At 41.6% G+C, this 21,980-nt stretch overlaps 1 long non-coding RNA gene across 1 annotated transcript; it reads left to right on the top strand.

The window, feature by feature from the left end:
* The first annotated feature begins 7,554 nt into the window (after window positions 1-7,554).
* Window positions 7,555-21,656, top strand: LOC149083503 (uncharacterized). The gene is made up of 3 exons (XR_016193013.1): window positions 7,555-7,711; window positions 20,762-20,897; window positions 21,611-21,656. It is a non-coding gene; the product is annotated as an uncharacterized LOC149083503 (long non-coding RNA).
* Window positions 21,657-21,980: the final 324 nt, after the last annotated feature.

Raw genomic sequence — 21,980 nt, 5'->3', positions numbered from 1 at the left:
AGACGTATATTTCGGTAAAAATGTTATGAACATTATAATATAATTCTATCATTTGTTACCAAAAATCACACACACACACACATATTGAAATAATGTCATGATATTTGAATTTCACCAAAACGGAGAACTTTTAAATGTGTTAAATCACCCCCCAACCGAGACAAAAATTCATTCAATTATCAATTTCATATTTGAATTCAATAAGAAGGAAAACCAGTATTCATTTATGGAACACTATTTGTGGTCCTCCTTTACTAAACTCATAACATCCGGAAAGCTGCACAGATATCAACCATTTCGACAAAAAACGAGGCAGTATAAGGAGTTCGTCATAAGAACTGACAAAGAAACAGCAATATAAGTAGGATCCTCTTTACACTTGTCACGTGACTCCGATCTCTCCTTCTTATATTGTAACCCTTCGTACTTCCTCTATTCTTATTCTTACTCTACGATTTAAAAGGGAAACTCGGTGCAGACTTGTTGTAGCCAAGGCACAAGAGTCAGATTCCGAACTCCTTGTATTCCATAGAATGGGGAAAGGGACTGGCGTTTAATCGACGAATTTGATGACAGTGGCCATATTTTATAAAGACACAATAATGCGGGAGCGTGTGAATCCTGAAATGTGTGGGTCTTGACAGGCCCGTCATTTGGTGGTGGGGGGGGGGGGGCTTTTGAAAATACACTAAAAATGGTATATATATATATATGCATACATTGAGTACATGTCCTTTGCCCTCCCCCTAGAAAAAGTTGATATGACGGCCCTGGGTCTCGATGAGCGGCTGCAAATAACTTTGAAGAAATTGCAACAATGTTATCAGGGGTGTAGCTATAAATTCTGGCGGGGGGGGGGGGCAAAGTGATAAAACAATAGATTTGGCCATCCTTTTCCCTTTTTTTGGTCATTTTCCTCACATTTCGGGGGGGGGGGCAGACACCCAAGTCCTCGCCACCCCGCTACGCGCTTGAATGTTTTTGAAAGTCAACTTTTTTTGTAATGAATCTGTAGTTTATAAAAATAAAAAAGCGGTCGTTACAAAGAAATTAGTACAAAAATTATTTATTCATTTATTTTGAGTGATTTCAATGGGGGAAAAGAAATTAGCAGTGAAATACGAGGCATATTTTATTGCGAATTATTGTCTCTGTTCTTCCTCAGTAAATGTTTCTTAATATGTATATGTTGGATTTATTAAGGTTTATTAGTCAAAGCATTGACACGTAGGATTTGATTTTCAGTAGTTTCAAATGACATTGTCGGATAAAACACTGTCGGTGAAGTTGTTTTGCCCGAGCCATGAATCTTTCTTTCGAACCGAGCACAACTCTGGTCTATTGCCATGGGCGATTTACAACCTAGTGAGTTGTGCCGGTAGGATGTGTACCTGACAATCTGAGTGCGTATCAAGTATTGTACTTTATTTTTCAATGCTGCCATCTATATTTCCAGAAGTGTCTATATTTGAGTGAAGTGTGGTGATTGAATTACATTTGTATCTGTTTGTAAGTTTGTGTTTCCTCTCTGTAGCGAGACTTTTTAAAGTGGAGATCGGCTCGTATTCTCGCCTAGAAATTGGGAACCACAGGAAACAAACTTCAGCCAACCACCACCGTGGTGACTCTGGGCTTCGAACCCGGAACCTCGCTATGCGAGTCAGTCACTATGACCACTTGGCCACCACACCAGCAGCAGCCGGTTACCACTGTGAAGCTGGTGGGTTCGAACCCGGGACCCAGCGATGTCGAATCGGTCACTGGTCACTCTACCACCACAGTGGCAAGCCACACGAATCTTTCTTTTTTTTTTTCAAACCGTGCGTAGCTCAGGTTTATCGCCATGTGTTTTTTAAGTTCAAATATTAGTTCAAATTATGTTTGATTTAGTTCACATTTTTGTCGATAGAGGAGCAGGGGAAAACATTCCTGGAGGAGTGATCTCGAACCTTCCTTCAATCTCTTCTGTGTCCAAAATGTTCATGAAGCTTCAGCCGGTGATTCGTGACTGTGGTGGTCGACTGGTCACACTGACGGACTCGCAATGCGAGGAAGTGGGTTCGTGCCCCACCATCGTCACAGTGGTTTTCTGTGGCTCCCAACTTCGAGGCGGAAATGCGAGTCGATCTCCTCGTTAAAAAGTTTCACTACAGAGAACAACAGGCCTACAAACAGTACAAATATTCAGTCATTACGCGTCTGAAATGTAGATGGCAGCACTGAAAAATTATACACAACACTAGATAGCACTTGAACTGTTAAATACACACACACACTTCCGGCACAACTCGCGAGGTAGTAAATTGCCCATGGGGCGACAGACCTGAGTTGTGCTCGGTTTGAAAGAAAGAACGAAACATTCGTTTGGCTGCAATAATTGGGACAATTTATTAGAATTAGAAGAGATTGAAGGAAGGATCAGGTTCTTCCCTGCCGGAGTAATTTTCCCCTGGCGCCCTCTATCTACAAAAATTTCAACTACATTTTTTACTGTACCAAGAGGAAGTCCTTCTTCGTGAGAATAACTTTTTTTCGCAAATCGCATTCAAATATAACGATGTTTTCAATTTTTATGACTTTCCAAACTATTCACGAATTTATGGGACGCCCTGTTTGTATTTGCCAGGAAACCTATCTGCTGATGGAAGAAGGGGGGAAAAATAAAGAAGGGAAGATGGGGGGGGGTGTGTGTGTATATATATGGAATAATCTTGTTTTAGTTTTATACCGGGTTACAATATTGCATCAGTGTTACGCATGGAAGAGGAGATAAAACAATTTCATCGTTGCAGCTGGAAACTGCCAACATAAGAAGTATTGAAAAGTGTAAATCAAAACGATTATTGGAACAAAGAAAACCGAATCTATTCTTATGGTTATCGCAAATAACAGAAGACAATGAACAACACAGGAAAATGACGTAACAGTGGCCTAATTTGGCATAAATTAAGGTGTCTTCGATGTTCGAGCTCAGAGTGAATCTCTCTCCAGTTGAAATTCCTGCTTATTTCTCTTCTCCGGAAGGTCCGAGTCATCTTTGCACTCTCGCTGGAGTCGAGACCTCCTAAAGGGGCTTTCACACATCGGCCTTAACGGGATTGTGGGTGCAAGGCTAGGATCAATACTTGCGTCAAGGTATAGGCCAAAATGCACTTGCTGCAGTGCCCACCCCAACGGCTCGCTCGACTTTCGCTCGATGCGGCAACTTCCCGGAGAAAACGGGATCAACGGGGTGCCGCAGATCAGAGGCGCATATCTGCGTGCTTTGGTGTGATTGTTTTACCCTTGGGTTGTTGGCGCAAGCAGGAGCGATAATGGGGGTAACACATATTAACAAATCGAAATTTGAATATTTTTTATTTTGTAATATGATCAAACTTGTATCAAACTTGCATTGTGTTATCTGTGCATTATCAAAAATACATCATGTTTGCTCTTATGAAATATAGTACAGTTATATATGCCAATGGTTCCCACACTTTTGTCACCCGTGGCTTCCTCGCCCAATTCATGATTCATCTGCACCTCGCTAGAATAGTTTAGCAGATATTTTCACTGACAAAAGAACCACTCCAATGCGTGAAAGGGCACACGAAGCAATTTCTCTTGCTCAGTGCGATGCCCCTATGAGTCGCGACGTACACTCTCAGAAACACTGATTTATATCATACATAGGCGTGGGGGTGGGGGTTTACGTTTTTTCCGGCAAATTAACACTATAATCTCGGCTTGGTGAGGGGGTTAGAACACCAACCCCCCCCCCCCCTTGCGTACGCCAATGATATCATATCAATTTGGATTTTTTTGCAATAAAGTCAATATCTGATATAACGACATCGAAGACTCCTGGAAATTTATACTTAAGATTCCTTATAACCGAGGTTGTCGTTTTTAAGACCTATGCAATCAAATGCTATACTCGAAGTTGTGATTTTATATAGAGAGAGGATAGCCATATTGATATTGAGGCAAATGAAAATTTTGATCAGGTGCGGTGGTCCAGGTCGATAAGATACTTGCCTACAGTACCAAAGGATGTGCAGTGGTGTCATGAGTTCGACACTCGATTCGAATCTTTCCTGACTCGGAGGTATAACAGAAACGGCAAAATAATGACCGAAGACACTATTGCAACCACAGGAAGTCCTCCCACCGAGGGGTTGGTGCTAAATTACAGTGGTTTTTGTTGCCGTCGTCTGAGGCGACAATGTTTTGTTGTTTATAATAAAACTTTCCGGATACACCTATCCTTCGGGAAAACTTCGAAGGTCAAAATGGGACCCTTAATATCGGACACCCACGGAAGCGAAATTTTCGGTCCGCTGTAAGTAGGGGGCTCTTAAGCTCGTGTTCAATGGACTCTTTGCGTCAATAAAACGGAGGCCAGGGTTTCCCTCAACCAATAAGATGAAAGATATGGCTCCTCCATGCAGGGCTATTCTGAATTCATTAGACACATAAACAAGCACTTTTGGTCATAGAATGTGCTGTTGAGTCGCAAAAGCGGTAGAGGGTGTTTTTAGAGAGTGCTCAACAGCACTTCAAAAACATATATAGGTCTATATTTCCAACGGATTTGCTGCAATATGTTCTATCAACCATTTGAGGGTGCACCTTCGGATTGGATTTTGTTTTTTATTGGTATAAGGACCATCAAGGTTATGCTGCGCACACAATCATCAACCGGAACAATGACTTGTAGTATAATATGCGTTACCCAAGTTGCACCATGAGAAGGCCTGCCACATTATAATACCCTGCACCCTCGAATGGTTGATTGCACTTATTGCAGTAAATCCGTCAGAAAAATATGATATTTGCTTCTTACGAAGGCGTGTTGTGCACTCTAAAACTACCTTCTACCGTCTTTGCTATTGCGATTCGACGTATATTCTATGACCGAAAATGCTTGTTTAGGTGCGGTAGGTGCCACATTAGAGACCGTCCAAGTATTACGTAGGCAAATTTTTAGCCATTTTTGACCCCCTCCCCTCTTGTCAGCAAAATTCCGTCATCCGCTCTGCCCCTCTAAATTCTAACGCTTAATGGTGGGATTAGAGACGTACACAGGGGCGGGGGAACATAGAGCGGCTCGTGCCCAATCCCCCCCCCCCCCGACGATCAAAAACTTATCTTTTAATAAATAATATAATATTTTTGTAATTGAAATTTCGGAAGAAAATACCTTTATATGTTATTATAAACAATTTCTGTTAATTTCAATGTTATTTGAAGGCTATGAACTCAAAATTGATCTTTAATAAATTCATTTCGACCCACCCTCTATATAAGCCATATAATGATAAATCGCATAAAGGCCCTTGGCCCGCGGACCAAATATGGCCCTGGGGGGTTATTTGATGCGGCCTGCCCTCCTCAAACCTAGTTTTTTAAAAATGAACTAAGCGGCACATTTTAAGTTCTCTTAAATGACTCGGGACACAGTTCCAGAACACTTAAGCGATCCGTGGCACATTTAGAGATCCCTTGAGTGACATGTGGCATACTTTTAGAACACTTAAGTGGCCTCCAGTGCGGTTCTACATCACTCAAGCTATCAGTGACACATTCTCAGATTATTTAAATGATCCACGGCATATAATTACGGATCACTTGAGTGATGCGTGGCACAGTTCCAGAGCACTTAAGTGACCGGACACATTTCCAGACCAATTGATCCACGAAGATTTAGAGATTCCTAAAGTGGCTCTGTAGGTCACTTATCAATGGGGGGAATGTTACTTCAAGTGCCCACAAACTATCGAAAAGTTTTTCTCGTTTTTGGAGCACCGAGTAAGATGCCATTAAAAGATGCTCCCTTGTCATCAAAAGTCAGCAAATCGGAAACCCCCTCCCCCCATAGATGCTGACGTAATACTTGAATGACCTCTTATTATGTATTTTTCCTCATCGAAGTTCACGAATCCCCACGAAACCTTTCTAGTGATTCCGAATGTGATCAGCTCTGATTTTTTAAGCTTCTTTACGATCACGGGCGTGATATCACGTTTCAAACACCAGTGGAATAAATTCAAACAAGTTCTCTGTGTTTTGTTCTTTTGTCTCTTTTCACCATCGCGAAACTTTATACCATATAGCAACCCTATTATCGCGTTTGTCTATTATCTACGTAAGTGTTGTTTTTCTTTCCCTCCATTATTTATAACACTTTATTTATACGACAAAAACAATTTGCTACGATCAGGTGCAGGTCAGCACCTCCTAGAGATAGAAGGCCTCTGCACAGTTTGCCATAAACGTCATTCAGACTACCTGGCAAGTTTGCCACATTTTGAAACACTACATCCTATTTCTTTTCTTCTTATTTTGGCATAGAATCTTCATGATTGACTCACAAATACTGCATGGTGATTTGATGCGGGGGGCATAGAAATAGCCAATTCTGAGCCCGATCATTTATTTTCCTCCTCACAACGATGATACTCGTACGAGCAGGGAATTTTTTCCCTGAATAATATCTGAGGGAATATGGACTACTTACTGGCTTCACAAGCAGACTGCGGAGGTCTTCTATGTCTAGGAAATGCTGGTCTGGTGTCCAGACGGGAAGAGATACTGAAACTGGAGTGATATCGTTGAATGCACCTTTGCAATGTGCATGTGACGATATCATTGCTTTTTACTTGCGTTATGTACTTCCTGAGCGTTTAAAGAATTTCGTAACGCAACTTTTTGAGAATGCTCCCAGTAGCGTCGGATGATTTAAAAGACGTATTCACGTCTAAAATGTGTCGTTACATCCGAGTTCGTCACGGTTTCATCGACTTTCTAAGCAAAGCTCATTGAAGTCTTCCTCGGTAATCAGCTTGGACCGCTAGATGTTACCGCCTAGGTGTCGGTACAACAGAGTTCGACTGTATATGCATACGCGTTTAGAACCATTGATAATACGCTCGTTAAAAAATCGTACGAAACGCTTTCTTCACAACGTATGGTTTTGTTGTATTCATCTCTGGCATTACGCGTATTGAATGAGAAATGATGGTACAATGTGAGGGTGGCACGCAATCAGGAACATCAGGAACGAGAAAGTAGCGAGGAAATCTAGTTGTGACAGTTTCGATGACAAACCACCGTCCAATTGAAATTTTCGCCACAATAGATACCGCTTTATTGGCAATTTGGATACTAATCGTATCCGTTACATCTCTTAGAAATCGTGGGACGTCCAGCAGGGTGGCTAATATGCTTCCCATGCAGAGCAATTTCATACAACAAAAAAATTGTAGAGAAAAAGGATTTCCTATGCGAGTGTGTTTTGAAAAACACCTCCCTGCGTGTGTCCATTTCCTGTGCCTTTTGATTTCAGATGTCATATTCCCACGCACAAATCCATAGAATTGACCACCCTTTCTACAAAAAAAAAAAGAGCACTGCTAGTTTTGTCATCAATGGGGACACACACGAGGTTCTTGTCGCTTCCTTTCACTGATGTATGTGTGGACCTGAAAAGAAATGGAGAAAAGATTGATTCAAATAGCAATTATACGCCACTGGACGCAACGGACAAGATCAGAGAGAGATAAGCTGTGTGAAAAATTAGGTTGCCGTTCGGGTGAATAAAAAGGCATTTTTTACTGTGATGGAGCAGTTATTTGGGTCGTCGATACGCTGACCGGACTGTCACGGTACCAGGGTGATGTCCATTTCGTAGTTGTAGTTTGGTGTTTGAAGATCCTGGGAACAACAGGTAATGTGTTTTTGGCGGTATTTTTTATAGTGACGAGTTTTCTAGATCTCGCAAAGTATTGTTAATAGCAATTATGATTAAAAACTTGAGTCAAAATTGAATATATAGTGGAGTCACTCTTGAATGGTCGTCAACCCTACTTTTCAACCCCCCCCCCCCCCCTTTTATGGCCAAATAATACGTAATTGAGTTTCCCTCTCAATTTTTCAATCATAAATATGGCAGGACCTAAATAATATGGCATAATATGATATGACATACCTCAAAAATATGGCAGGCATGTAAAAATTTTGATGGGGGCATGTATTTTCCTCCACAACATGCTTCGCGCGGACATATACTGAGTGTACAAGATTCCTCGAAAAACTGGTTATATATTTTTTTTGGAGACGATGATTACAAGAAAGAAAATAAACCTCTGCCCCCACGGGGACCAGAACCCCGGTCTATCGTTTGCCGGATGAGTGCTCCACCAATTAAGCTATGGAATCGGATAGAATAACTCTCCCTTGGAGTATATATGTTGAAAGGTTCCGTACATGTAGGCGGCGGCATCAATCAACTAATAGCTCGCGAATGATGGCCATCAGATGGCGACATGTATGTAGAAATGTCCTCTCCACTTGTAAATACAAGATTCCGGGAAAGACTGGTTACATTTTTTATAGAGATGATGATTACAAGAAAATTCATATGTGCCCCCTCGGGGACTCGAACCCCGGTCTCTCGTTTGTCGAGGAATCTTGTATTAACAAATTAAGAGGGTATTTCTGTCCTCCAAGTCCTAATGCGGTGGTCTTTATCTCATCAACCGTTCGTCTTAGGGCCGTATTCACAGACATGGTTTGAACTGTAGTCACAATTTTTGGATAAGAGATCAACACGGATTGGTTGAAAACCTGAATTTAACCAATCCGTGGCGATCTCTTATCAAAAAATTGTGACTATACTTTAAACCACGTCGATGAATACCGTCCTTGGAAGGCGTGGTTTCACTTTAAAAAGTGCTCAAAAGCTCCGTTTACATGGGAAATTGAAAAATCGGGTTTAAAACCCGCTTCAAGAATTTTCACCAATGACCGCTCCTCATTTCTTTAATTACGAAGGAAAAAAGTCGTCAAACGGTTGTTAGAACTCTCAATGCTCCCGCAATATTGGGCATGTAAACGGGTCTGAAATGTGTTCAGAAATCACCCTGTACAGGTTTTGAGAGTGAAAGTACAGTGTGCCATAAAAAAAAAAAAAGAAAATCAAATTTTTTCATGGTTTCCTTGTCTACAAACTTCCAGTTAGAAAGTTGTTGCTCTGTCTCCCCCTGAGATAAAAAAAAAAAATAAAATCCAATGATTTTAACTGCAATATTAGCAGAAATATTTGAGTGCAAAAATCAGAGAAAAATTGGGGGGAAAAAAACAGCATTAACTAATGAATATTGCACTTTTCCCCCATTTATGCTGGTCATTTGTGACTTTTTTCTGGTTTTTGAAACAAATGTTTCAGTGAATATTGCAATTAAAAACACGGGAATTTTTTGTTGGATTCAGTAGAGTCAGAGAAAGAAATGAGAGGGTTTCAAGAATCCGGGAGAGATTTCGTTGCTGAAATAGAGCAGATAAATTTAGACGAGGTATCTCGGGATTGTCGTTGTAAAGGGTTAATCATTAGTGCCATGATTAGGCAAAAAGCAGAGGAGTATTTCCAACAGCAGTAAGAGTATTTGTTCCTTCCGTACAACTTGCGATGTAGTATTATGGCTAAAACCATTCGAGGGGTTAATACAAATACAACACCACAACAGGAAAAATGCCCAACGAGGTGGATGAGGAAAAGATGCCCATAACAAATATGGATGTCATATATTTCAAAAATACAGCAATCCAATTTAAATATGCAACTACAAACCATATATATATATATATATATACACATGATGAAATATTATACAATGCCCATAAGAATACTTATGGTTGTCTTATTCTAAGTATAGATAAGCTTCTCGATTTACCCCACCATGTTTATCGTAATGTGGAGAAAAGCATTTAAAATCATTTGAGAAATGCTTGCTTTTGATAATTTTTGTCGCACCACGGTCATTTTCTGCACAACCCCGGGACGTACAATTTATTGCCGATTCCGAACGGCAGCCTTTTTCTTTCATATTCACCGAGAGGCTGGTGCGCTAACGCCTCGATTTGGGAACTCCCTGCTGTAGCAATCATTTTCTGTGGTCATGTCGGCGTTTGTATTCTACCCCAGTTTCAGGAAAGTTTTCTGTGACAAGGGACCATTCAAGTATTACGTCAGCATCGAGGGGGGAGGAAGGGGGTTCGAAGGTTGCTAACGTCATCAACCACCCCTTTTTGAAGATATGAAATATTCTAAGCTGCTGACGGGGGGGGGGGGATCAAAGATGGCTGAAAATCTGATTACGTAATACTTGAATGGCCCCCAAGGGCGAACCCGGTATCAAACTCGCCACACCTCCAAACATCCTTTGACACTAATCCAATGCTTGTAGTGACAAGATAAAACACAATCAAAACTTAACGATTTAATATATACAAAAGAGATATAACGATAAAGAAGACACACACACGTGTTTATACAACTCGGTGGTACAATTCCACACACAACTGACTTTTTCTTTTTTTACAATCACCAGGGGGCCGGAAATTTTTAGCCATTTCTGATCCCTTCCCCTTGTCAGCAAAAGCCAACAAAACTCTGAACCCCCCCCCCGTCAGCAAAATTTCGTTATCAGCTCTGGTCCTCTGGATTATAACGCATATTGTTGGGGGATCAGAGACGTACACGGGGGAGGCGTAGTGCCCCCCTTTCCCCGATGATCCGAAGATAAATAATTTATTTTTTTAAACTGAAATTTCGGAAGAAAATACCTTTATGTGCTATTATTGTCCATTTCTGTGAATTCCAATGCGATTTGAAGGCTATGGACTCAAAATTTATCGTTAATAAATTCATTGCGACCCACCTTCTAAGCCATATATATATATGGTAAATCGCATGAAAGCCTTTGGCCCACGGACAAAATATGGCCCTGGGGGTTATCTGACGTGGCCCCGGCCCCCTCAAACCAAAGTTTGTAAAAAGGAACTAAGCGGCACATCTGCAGATCGCTTAAGTGACCCGTGGTACAATTCCAGAGCATTTTATCGGCCCGTGGCACATTTTCAAATCACTTAAATAACCCGGGACACAGTTCCAGATAACTTAAGCGATCCGTGACACATTTAGAGATGCTTTGAGTGACATGTGGCGCAGTTTTAGAGAGAACTTAATAACTTAATTAGAGAACTTACACCGCCCACCAGTGCCGTTCTGCATCACTTAAGTGACCCTCGACACAGTTCCAGATTACTTAAGTGATCCGCGGCATAACTACGGATCACTTGAGTGATGCGTGGCACAGTTCCAGAGCACTTAAGCTTTCCGGACACATTGTCAAATCACTTGGATCCGCGAAACATTTAGAGATCCATTAAGTGGCTCTGTAGGGCACTTATCAATACGGGGGGTGGGGAATGTTACTTCAAGTGCCCACAAACTATCGAAAGGTTTTTCTCGTTTTTGGATCACCGAGTAAGATGCCATTAATAATATTTCATATTTTCATAAAGGGTGGTTGATGACGTAAGAATCATCCACCCCCCTCCCCCTTGTCATCAAAAGTTGGCGAATCGGAAACCCCTCTCCCCCATCGATGCTGACGTAATACTTGAATGACCCCCCCCACAGAAGAGTGTGCTCCATCTATACTGATAAGAACGCCCTACAATAAGTTATGCAAGCATCTCTTATTATCTCTATCTCTAGGAGGTGCTGCCTGGGCGCCCAAAATGCTTACATTGAAAACTCTCTGAATTTTCATTCTAAGATAGAATTTTTTTTTAACTTACAGAGAACCTATATTCAGGCAACAAATTCACTAACGGTTTTTGCATCTTAGCGTCTTCTATCGGCCAACTATGAAAAATTTTTTTTTACTTGTTTATAAACTCATCACGACTATTCATAAATACAACTGTTATACCTGACTAAAATTACATTTTTTTAATTACTATTTTTATTAATTTGGTAAAATTTGAGAATTTTAAAATGAGTTAATATTACATTAAGTGGTACATAGTAATGTTTACGATTAATGTTTTGAGGGTTGTGAAGTAATAGGAGCTTGTATTCGCACAATTCGGTCAACATTTCTTAAGTTGGCCCAAAGTAATGAGTGAGAAGAAAATTTGTTTGCATCAATGTTCATGTTAGTAAACTGAAGAGCCAAAAAAACTGGTGCAGACATGCGTATGCAAATAAAGAGATATGGAACCAATCAGAGTACGGCGCTGAGGTCGGCAACGCCTATATAACACAACAAGTGTCTGGCATAGTTGTTAGATCGGTTACTGCTGCTACAATGCCAGGTTATCGAGATTTAAGCGAGTTTGAACGTGGTGTTATAGTTGGCGCACGAGAGACGGGACATAGCATCTCCGAGGTAGCGATGAAATTTGGATTTTCACGTATGACCATTTCACGAGTGTACCGTGAATATCGGGAATCCGGTAATAAATTAAATCTACGACATCGCTGTGGCCGGAAAAAAATCATGCAAGAACGGGACCAACGACGACTGACGAGAATCATTAAACACGACAGACGTGCAACGATTCCGCAAATTGCTGCAGATTTCAATGCTGGGCCATCAACAAGTGTCAGCGTGCGAACCATTCAACGAAACATCAACGATATGGGCTTTCGGAGCCGAAGGCCCACTCGTGTACCCTTGATGACTGCACGACACAAAGCTTTACGCCTCGCCTGGGCCCGACAACACCGACATTGGACTGTTGAGGACTGGAAACACGTTGCCTGGTCTGACGAGTCTCGGTTCCAATTGCTTCGAGCTGATGGACGTGTATGGGTATGGAGACAACCTCATGAATCCATGGACCCTACATGTCAACAAGGGACTGTTCAAGCTGGTGGAGGCTCTGTGATGGTATGGGGCGTATGCAGTTGGCGTGATATGGGACCCCCTGATACGTCTAGATACGACTCTGACAGGTGATAGGTACGTAAGCATCCTGTCTGATCACCTGCACCCATTCATGTGCATTGTGTATTCCGACGGACTTGGACAATTTCAGCAGGACAAAGCGACACCCCACACGTCCAGAATAGCTACAAAGTGGCTCCAGGAACACTCTTCTGACTTTAGACACTTCCGCTGGCCACCTAAATCCCCAGACATGAACATTATTGAACATATCTGGGATGCCTTGCAACGTGCTGTTCAGAAGAGATCTCCACCCCCCCTCTTACTCCTACGGATTTATGGACAGCCCTGCAGGATTCATGGTGTCAATAACCTCCAGCACTACTTCAGACATTAGTCGAGTCCATGCCACGTCGTGTTGCGGCACTTCTGCGGGCTCGCGGTAGGCCCTACACGATATTGGGCAGGTGTACCAGTTTTTTTTGGCTCTTCAGTGTATTTACGACAGTACTTTTCAACCAGGACTATGCTTCAAGTGCGACACTTTATAATACCGGCACTTTCCCGACATAGGGATACAACTGAAACGGCGACGTAACCACAGAAAAACGACTGATACCGCAGGGAGTCCCACATCGAGGGGGTTAGCGCACAAACTTCTCAGTGAGTATGAGAAGAAAAAGAGCCGACGTTCGGAATCGGCTGTAAATTGTAGGTCCCGGTCTAATTAGCCATCGTGTGCCAAAAAACGACCGTGGTGAGACAAAAATTATCATTGACCAATACAATACCAACAGAGCAGTACGGACCGAGCATTACCAGGCTCTGCCGCTTACACGATATAAGCTCATTGTCCCGGAGGTCATGGCCGTTCCGGCGAAAATTCTGAGTTACAAGGAGGAAAAAAATAATTTTTTCTTTTCAATGGGGACCTAAAGGAGTCGTATAAGTGGATTCATATACAAATACAAAAAAGAAAAAAAGAAACATGTGCGAGGTCAGACATATACACTATCTACCATTAAGTATTTGGGCACCTGTGATAGAAAAGAAAAACTAACTTTATTCAAAATCAATAGTTGGTAGAGCCTCCACGAGAGGCAATTACAGCGTGAACCCTCCGTCGCATACTTTCCACAAGTCCTTGTGTGATGGCTAGTGGTATTTTCTTCCACTCGGCTTGGAAAAGACATGTCAGTTCCTTCACCGATGTTGGACGGGTAGGGCACCCCTTAATTCGGCGATCCAACTCGTCCCAGAGGTTCTCGATAGGGTTCAGGTCTGCGCTCTGGGCAGGCCAGTCCATTCGATGAACCCCATTGGCACCATACCAAGCCTTGGTTAACCTCGCAGTATGACAGCTGGCATTGTCGTCCTGGAAGTAACGGGGGTCTACCCCGTAAAACTGCCACAACGTAGGAAGCACATTGTCATCCAAAATAGTGCAGTAGGCATCGGCGTTGAGCTTACCATGAATGGGGGCCAAGGGTCCCAGTCCATACCAGGAGAAACACCCCCAGACCATAATTCCACCTCCGCCGAACTTGACTGTTGGCACAATGCATTCTGGCAGGAGACGTTCTCCAGGCAGACGCCAGACCCAGACCCTGCCATCCGAACGGTAGAGGGTGAACCTTGATTCGTCGCTCCAAAGAACCCGTTTCCACTGATCTACGGTCCAATTTCGATGTGCTTTGCACCACATTAACCGAGCAACGCGGTTGGACTTTGTGATCAAAGGCTTATGGGCAGCAGCACGACCATGAAAACCAATCAGATGTGCTTCCTTACGTATTCATTGAAACAATACTCCCTGTTGAAACTCCTCGCGGATGAGGGCCATCGGTTGGGTGCGGTTCTTCCAAATTTCTCTGGACATCACCCGTCGGTCTCTATCTCCCAGTTTCGTTGGTCTGCCGACTCGGGGCAAATTCCGACAATCACAGCTCACCTTCCACTTCTTAATCACATAGGCCACTGTCGATTTTGGGTACTTCAGCTCGCTAGATATGTCCCTTAAGGATCGGTCATTTTTGTGATACCCGATAATTATACCTTTCTCGAAATCAGAGAGCTCCGAACTGCGCGGCATCTTGCATGCGACTAATGCCGATGTTGTTTCCCACACGATATATACCGGCGGAGGGCGTGACGTATCTCAGGACCGCAGATATCGTCATTTGCATAGGTGTCCAAATACTTATTGGTAGATAGTGTATATGAAGGGAATCAGGTTATATGCAATGGGTTTGAGGGCCTCTGTTTTAGAGCGCTTAGGGGGTTCCTTTGACAATAATCATTCAAATGCGAGATTTAAAGAATACAAAGTACGAAAATATCAACAAAAGTGCTAAACCGTACAATAAAATCGGGGGCAATGGCGTGGGACCTAAAGGACCCAAAGCCATGCTCGTTAACCCTTTCCGACTCGGCGTGCCCAGTCTGGGCACACCTAAAAATTCCCTTTTCAAACACTGAAAATAAACGATAAATAAAATGAAAAATTAGTTTAGGGATTACTTTGAATCTTCTTTATCAACACTAGGTAAAACAATGAAAAAACAATTTCTATGTTATTTTGTTGGCTTCACACTGATCTGTTTGTTCTATGTATGTCTTAACTTTTCACATTTAAAGCTTGCCTAAAATCGAGTAACGAATTCAAGGTTGGGTACACACACAAAATTAAGACAGCAGTTGCAATCTCTACAAAATTATACCTGGGTAGTCCTCTAGGCCTGAATAGACCGCCTACAAATTTTCTTTGTGTAATTCCAACTTTGAAGGGTAGCTCGCCGGAAAAGACAATTCCAAAAACCATGTGCAAAGCCAGGCATAACGGAAATAGTCAGGCTATACAAGAAGTTCGCGAACCTCCTTTGACAATATGCATTCAAATACGAGATTCAAAGTAACATGTACAAGTATAAATACAGGGTGGGCAAAAAGTCCGTAAAAACTTTAAAAATGAATGAAAACCGGAAAAAACTGAAGTAAAAAACGGTTTGCAGGATTAGCATCGGTTATTAGGTCACGGGAAGTTTTTTTAAGACAGGGAAAAAAACCCTCATAAAACAGCCGATATGTGGTGAAGGTACGAGCGAATTCGGTGGGAATATGCAAATGCGACGGTTATAAGAACTTGCTCTCCTAATCCACAACCAGTTCACCACGTTAAACTGTGTATGTGGACCTGCTACAATCTACCGTTGCTGGATTTGTGACTCGCCTGCAATGTGTTATCCCCTGTGGTGCTGGTGGTGGTCATGTGGAACACATACTGCTGTAATAAACAATGTGGAGGCATTCTGTTCGTTATTTGCGTATCTCTTCTTTGACTTGCGTACGTCAGTGCCACCTACCGGCCGTTTTTAGTTATTTTTTTCCTGTCTTACAAAACTTCCCGTGACCTAGCGATGCTAACCCTGCAAACCGTTTTTTATTTCTGTTATCTTTCCGGTTTTTATGAATTTCTACGGATTCGGGATCATCATCAAGTTGGCGTATTCTTTTGCGATAATTATGCCTACGTTAGTTATGGCAACCCATCAAACCGCAGGCAATGCGGTAATCATTTTTTCCTTCAAAATTTGGCAGGAAAAACTATATGTTTATGTGATTATTTTTCTAGTTTTTCTCTCGTCACATGGAGTTAATCCAATAAAGCTGCTATATATAGACATGTATCACACGCTGACGATTTAAAAAATGGATTTGGTCCCTACCGGGTCGTCTTCCATCAGCACATCGAGTTTTCACCAGGGATATCCGAAAGGGATGTAGCGAAGTGGCCGGCCAAAGTCCGAATAATTCCTTGAATTCGAACTTTAGCCGAAACCTCTTGGCTGAATTGCGAAGTGGCCGACCCCTTCGCGAATCGGCCGCAGTCCAGGCTTTGGAAGTAACATGCAGGGTGATGCAGAAGAGATGGGGAGAAAACTTTAAAAGGTGATAGTACACACCAATATGAATAATTGTCATTCAAGAATGCATGGTCTACCATAAAACGCAAACGCACTTTTCGAAACGGCCGCTACGTTGGCATCCATGTTGAAATTTATATGGAGGAAAAAGAACACATCATGCATGCAAATGTAACCTGGGGAAGAAGAAGAAACCCTACGCAAATCCACGTCACAGTTTATAAAAGGCGCAGACGCCAGCCCTGTGAAGTTATTCCAACGTGCAAAGCGTTCTAATAGTTTTAACGTACTGGATAACGCGCGCGCGCGCGCGGCGCAGTTTAGTAATACTTTGACCTTTGAAGACCGGAAACAACCCGCTTCCTGTCTCGGAGAGATATCGAAGAGTTCCCGAAGGATGGGTGTATCCGGAAAATTTTGATACAATACATCATCGTCAATCTGGAATCGTATAATCGTATGACGGATAAATAAATATATAAACAGTCTGAGCCAACGGGCAATCAGAATTATCAACAGGATTAAATCGAGTAAATCCCATTTGATACGTCCTCGTCGTCGATGATCCAATCCGACTCTACAGGTGAATGCGCTTAGACCCTCCTATTCACCGGCCACTTCTGCTGACGCCGAGGTGGTCGGAGATCATATTTTCCTCTTAAATCACTGGGGTTCTTGCCGGTTTGGACTCGTCATCGCTCCCACCGCACAGACGCGCACTTCCAGTCTCCTTTTATGTATGCGGTGTAAGTTGTTGTCGAGGAACAATATATCAACACTGCATCCGAGCAAGGCTCATAGGGATCTTCAAAACTCTTTCCTTTTGACCAATTTATATGTTACGCACACGTTTACACGTTTTTTGTATTGTATTTGTGTACGTTAATTTGAATCTCGTATTTTTGAATATGTATTTTGTCAATGGATCCTCTGAGCATACTCAAATAGCCCCCCCCCCCGGAAATACATGATTATTTTCGCATATGCTTGACTTTGCACATGCTTTTATATACAAATACAACGCCACAACAGGCAAATTGCCCAACGAGGTGGCTGACTTAAGAACATCATGGATCCCCGAGCCATTTTTTGGAGGCCCTACCTACTACTGCTACACCACACATGCGCCCCCCCCCCGCGGAACCCCCAACGAATCGGTACATGCGGGAATGTGCGTGTACGTGTAGTGAAACCTGACGTGAAGTTTTTTTGTTTCTCTGTAATGCTTGTTATGTGTAGTGCTGCCATCTGTTTTTCTAACTATGAGTGAAGTGTTATGATTGAATGATTTGTCGTTGTAGGACTGTTGCTCTCTGTGGCGAGACTTTTTAACGGGGAGATCGGCTCGCATTTGCGCCTTGAAGTTGGGAACCACAAAAAACCACCTTCAGCCGACCACCACTGTGGGGTTCGAACCCGGATCCTCGCATCGCGAGTCCGTCACTATAACCACTCGACCACCGCAGCGGCACAAGCTTTTGAAATTATACATGAATGAACATTACTTGGGGTCCTTTACCACTTATGGACACGCCATTACCTTCGACTTTAATTTTTGTACAGTCGTGCGTATATACAGGGTGAGCAAAAAGTCTGTAGAAACTGTAAAAATTCATAAAAACCGGAAAAATAACAGAAATAAAAATGGTTTTCAGGTTAAGCATCGCTAGGTCACGGGAACTTTTTTAAGACAGGGAAAAAATTAACTAAAAAATGGCCGGTTGGTGGCACTGACGTACACAAGTCAAAGAAGAGATACGCAAATAACGAACAGAATGCCTCCACATCGTTTATTACAGCAGTATGTGTTCCACATGACCACCACCACAGGGAATAACACATTGCAGGCGAGTCACAAATCCAGCAACGGCAGATTGCAGCATGTCCACATACACTGTTTATAACGGTGAACTGGTTGAGAATTGGGAGCGAAAGTTCTTATAACCGTCTCATTTGCGTATTTCCAACGAATTCGCTCGTACCTTCGGGGATAGCACTTTAGTAATACTGGAAAAAGCAGACATGCATTTTATTTACGGATCTGCAAATGGAAGTACCACAGAAACAGCACGAATGTACGGTGAGTGTTTTTCCCACAAGCGGTTGCCAAATCCGGAAATGCCATTATTCCGTACGTTACAACAGTTAGAACGGTTGCGCGCTTGAATAACTTCACAGGGCTGGCGTCTGCACCTTTTATAAACTGTGACGCAGATTTGCATAGGGTTTCTTCTTCTTCCCCAGGTTACATTTGCATGCATGATGTTCTTTTTCCTACCGATAAATTTGAACGGGAATGCCGTTTTAACATTTGCGAAGCGGCCGTTGAAATGTTAGACCATTAGACCATGCATTCTTTGATGACAATTGTTTGTACTGGTGTGTACTATCACTTGTTAAAGTTTTTTTCCCTCTTCTTTTCTGAATCACCCTGTATACACTGAAGTGCGAAACTGTACAAAGGGTCTGGCGTGTGGGACCTTTAAGCAGGGCTGTAACTAGGATTTTTGCCGTCGGGAGAAAAAATTATTTTCTCGTCCCCACAACATAAAAATTCGACAATTTTGTAATGGTGTTCTTAGTTCACACCTAAGACTGCCACCAGGGGCAGTTGCCCCGCCCCCCTTCTAGTTACGCTCCAGCTTTAAGGACCACGAGTCATGTTCATTCAGATACAATAGCGACAGAAAAAAAACAAATGAAACGGTGCCCTGAATGATGCGGTTCTAAAACACATAAACTGAGTAAAGGACGAAACGTACTTTTAATCAAAACAGCACTTCATTATGATCTATTTAATTTATAAAATAATTTTGAAGTTGTGAATCCAACACAATTTTATGTTTATTATATAAAAGAGTATTAGATTCACCGCATTTCTGAAATCTAAAATAATTTGATTGTGTTTCGCTTGAATTTTATTTGTTTGTGTTACGATAAATGTGATGAATCTCTGGTTGTTATACATAATTACCGGTTATTATGCATACTTGCCAATCGTCTTGGCAAATAAATTTATCTCTTTTACCGGTGAATATGCATAATACCCAAGAATCCTTGGTAAAGTTGATAAATACGGAAAAATAATATCACCTTTGCCGGTGATTATGCATAATTACCAAGTGTCGTTGGTAAAATGATAAATACTTGAAATTTATAGCTTTTGTCTCAGTGATTATGCGTAGTACCTAAGTGTGATTGGGGAATTTGTTAGATATGGAAAAAAAATTTCAAATGAGTCTAGTATGTGTGATGAATATATAGTCAGACCCTGATATAATGATAACAAATTTTATGATCGTGCCCCGATATAACGATACAATACATGTGCGAATTATCACGTATGGTATATTATCAAATAGTATAGTTTATCATGTATACCAACGACGCCATGCTTGTATATAATCGCAGGTAAAAGTGATTAACTTAGGGAAATTTATCAAACTTATCAAAGCGCTTGGTAAGTACCGATTTATCACATTTACCGTTATATATATATATATATATATATATAGTTAAAATTTTATTTATTTACATTTATTTACAATAACCCCAGAAGGCATGAAATGCACTTATACTGGAAGAAAAAAAAAAAAACAATAATAGTCAGTACGGGAAGCACTTCGCATACGGAGTCAGGTCGAAATCCCCAATAGTGGAAGCAAATCTTGCGTAGGAGGCACATACAAGTTCTGATGGAAGACTGTTCTATATTCTTGCCACACGGCATCTATATCCGTGGGAAAAGCAATCCCTTCCAGCCATTGGTATTCTTATTTGGAAGCGATGCCTACGTAGGTTAACTCGCCTGTCTATGATCTCAAAGAAAGGCTCTCTCGATGGTAGATAAACAATTTGGTGGACTAATTTGTAGCACATCTTCAGATCTGCAGCGATTCTACGCCATTCCAGGGAGTGTAAACCCAGAAATTGAAGTCTCTGGCAATAAGATAGACCGCTCATGCCAGGTATTCGTTTAGTAAACGACCTCTGTGGCTTTTCGAGGAGCTGTATGTATATGAAAACAGAAAACATTGATGAGTTTCGACAAAAAAATTTTTTAACTTTCATAATGTTCATTTTGTACATTTTTCTATATATATATATCTTACATAGGTGTGAGTGAGTTATGAGACCAATGGAAAGTTCCCGAAAACTTTCGGGAGCTTCTCATTCCACGGCCATCATCTTCGTGGGTTGCTTCATAGCGTTTGCTTATGGGTTAGGAATCCTCGGCAAAAACTCGGGCAGGGTAAGTCGATTTCGAAATATTTATGAACTTAACTTATAATGAAGTCTTAACTATTTTTCGCGTTTGTTTTTCTATTATGAACAACCAGAGATGGTCAGAGGAACAGTCTTAAATCATATGCTCTTGGACACGGCGGAGTTCATTGTGGCGTTATTTTCCTGTTCCGATTCCACCACGAAGCTGGGCTGGAAGAAATCTCGGCAACGGAATAAATCCGGTGGCAGAGTTCTGGCGTTCGTTCATCCATTAATCGACACTTAGTTGGTTTTGATTTCGTGCCTGTGAGGTTTACGTTGTATTACCGATATTCGATTAAACCATATCATTCAAGTAGCCGTATCTAAGTTTACGCTCATGTCAGAGATGTCAAACGGTGCTGCGGTTCTTCAGATTCTGAGCATAGACGATGCTTCAGTATAGAATGAGAATATGTTCTACGGCGAAAATTTCTCGCAATAAATGTGTATTATCTGTGTTTTGTCACATATTGACTGAAGACATTCACATAATTAATAAATTTCAAACTCTCTTCTCATGAGGTATAATCATATTATGACTAAGTTGTTTGAAGTAAAAGGTTTGCGTAGCATCAGCACATAAGCTGTAGAATTAGAATACGTTATTTTTACCTCGCGGATTAATTCAGCTATCATAGATTATTAATATTAATTGTCATTGACAGATGGATAATTTCCATTATATTCTCTTTACAGCCTCTTCTCAAGTTTTGTTTTAATTCCAGGGACCAGTTCGTAGCCGTAAGTTGTCTTTGAAAATAATCAGTTGATTGTTTTGATTATTGAATGCGTTCAGAATATGATGATATGATGCTGTATTCGTTTATGATGCGGATCGAGGTGAATAAATTACAATGATACTTCGGCTAACGAAGATGATTCGTTTTGGAATCACGTTCGTTATCCAGAATATTCGTAAGCCGAAACGTTATTTCCCATAGGTTTCCATAGAAAATAATTTGATTCGTTCCGGGTTCTGCCCAAAATTTGAAGATAAGTTTTTCAAAACAGGGAACGCAATAAAAAAGACAAAAACTGACTGAAGACGAAAATTAAAAGCTTCAAA

Source organism: Pholcus phalangioides, unplaced genomic scaffold (assembly GCF_987345545.1).
Source record: "Pholcus phalangioides strain wild (caught in Gottingen) unplaced genomic scaffold, Ppha-v1.0 ptg000008l_1, whole genome shotgun sequence".
Taxonomy (NCBI): Eukaryota; Metazoa; Arthropoda; class Arachnida; order Araneae; family Pholcidae; genus Pholcus; species Pholcus phalangioides.
The sequence above is the reverse complement of the archived record's forward strand: the minus strand, read 5'-3'. Positions and strand labels throughout refer to the sequence as shown.